A 2452-nucleotide genomic window follows, 5' to 3' on the forward strand; every position below is an offset into this window, starting at 1 on the left:
GTTGAAGTGCTCTTGCAGGGAGCCAGCACAGGCGCGACAGACCGAATGGCCTCTTACTGTGCAGTAACAATTCTATGACATCCCTTTCCCAAAAATATGTTGGCAATCCTCGATTATCTTATGCATCTCTAAATACTCACTAATTTTATCTTGAATTATGGTTATAAAGTGTTTACTCACAACTGATACAGACTAGTCTATAGCCCAAGTTATTCTCTTCTCCACTTAAAATATCCATAGCAGGATTCCAATCAAGCCAGGCAAGTCTAGGGATGAAAGACCCCAAAAGTTGTTTAGCACTTTTGGCATTGCTCCTCTTGAACTGTTTACGTGGAAAAAGGGAATGGTCCAAAAGGAGTGGTTGTGAGGAGCTTGACAGTATGCAAATAATGATAGGAGTGGTTATAAAATGGTTAGATGCTTTTAAAGTGCACAAAATACTTTGTCTAGAAAAGGAGACAACGACATACTAGTTGAACGTTAAAAATTTTTTTTGAGATTTCTAAAGATTGGCACGTGGTTAACACACGAGTCGAGATACTTGGAAACTATAGACCAATAATTTTAACATTGTTCTGAAAAGTTTTGAATGTGATTATTTTGTTCTTGGGATGTGCGCGATATTGGTAAGGCAATATTTACTACCCATTTCATAGTTACCAGAGCATTAAGAATCAACCATATAGTGTAGGACTGAAGTCACATGTAGACCAGGCCAGGTACAGGAAAGCAGGTTCCCTTCCCATTGGGCTTTTCCAACAATCTGGCAGCTTTCATTCCAGCCCACAAATTACCAGGATTTATTGAATTTAATTTCCACCATTTGCCATGGTGGGATTGTAATTCACAACCTCTGGGTTAACAGTCCAGTACAATAACCAGAAGGCTACTGTACTAATCTTACATAGTTGAAACATTTAGAAAAGCCTTGAGATCCAAAAGAAATTGGGCAATTATTTTTCCCTTTAGTTTTTGCTGTCTCTTCCAAGCTGCTGTGCCACTAATGGGAATGGGGAAAGGGTGCTGATGATACACTGACTGCACCATGGCTGGGTGGGGCAAGTTTGATGCACCAGGTGGCCTCTTCTGCTTTATTTTAAATCTTCAGAACATGTTTAAAAAGTCAACACGAAATTAGAAAATGGTGTCAAATTTAACTAACCTGCTAGTATCCCCCCCCCCCCAAAAAAAAATAGTGGATAGAGAAATTGTATGCATGAATATACTTGATTGTCAGAAAGCTTTTGAGAGTGTTCATAGTGACTTATGGTGAAGGGGTCCAGTTGGTCTTTTCCTCCATTTTTCATATATTCATACAATTTAAATGTGAAATAATTAGCAAGGAAACAAAACACATGTAGGTGGAAAGAGTGTTGATTAGGAGAGATCCAGTGTATAGTGTATTAAATCAATGAAAAAGTAGGTAAAGCTGCTTGAAAAATGGACAAACTCTATTCGGTTACATTAACACATAAGGGTTGCAAAGTTGCTGTACGAGGTGTTGATCAGGTATTCTAAACCAGATCGTGTAAAACTTTAGCATTCTGTTCAACCCTGAGCTGAGCTTCAATCCCCACTTCCCATTAAATCACCAAGAATACTTCATTCCACCTCCACAACAATGTCCTCTCCCACCTCAAAACCTGATTTCTCCACAATGTCCTCCCATCCTGGATAACTCCAACTTGTCCAAAATGCAGTTTCCCATATATCCCACACTAGGTGCTGCATTCCCATCCCCTCATCCACTCACCCTCACCTCAGCCCCCCGCCCCCACCCTTACTGACGACATCCGTTACCCAATGAATAGTAAAATTTTAAATCCTTATTTTCACGTCCCGCACTCCCACATCATCGCTGCAACTTCCTTCCAGTCTGATTGTTTTCCACATCCATTGATTGATCTTAAGATTTCATTGCATTCCCTCTCCCTTCTCCCCACTACTGGTACCACCTCCAATTGTCTTGGTCACTTTCTCAAACTCCCTTCTTAAACTTCTGTGCCTTTACACCTCAAGAATTTTCTCAAAATCCATCTTTTGGCCAGCCATCCAATCTCTCCCTCAGTGGTTCAGCATCAGTTCCTCCACTTTTTCTCCATTTGCAAAATGCCTGAAGATGTTCTTAGGTGTATTGTGCACAGTGCTGGTCACCGAATCACCAAGAATATTACTGAAAGTGTGCCAAGGTGATTCAGGTATCAGAAAGTTTAGTTATTTAGAATGACGAGTGGTGGTGGTGGTTTTGGGGGGGGGGGGGGGGGAGGGGGGAAGTAACCTCAAATTTAATTCTCAAAATTGCAAGAGTATGAAAAGAATTGATCAAATCAATCTCTCTCTCCTCGTTTAAGATACTCATTAAAACCAATATATTCTGTGTCTCACCACCTTGGGATGTTTCTCTACATTAAAGGCGCTAGGCAAATAAAAGTTGTTGTACATTCCCACAAAA

Source organism: Pristiophorus japonicus, chromosome 11, assembly GCF_044704955.1.
Source record: "Pristiophorus japonicus isolate sPriJap1 chromosome 11, sPriJap1.hap1, whole genome shotgun sequence".
Taxonomy (NCBI): Eukaryota; Metazoa; Chordata; class Chondrichthyes; family Pristiophoridae; genus Pristiophorus; species Pristiophorus japonicus.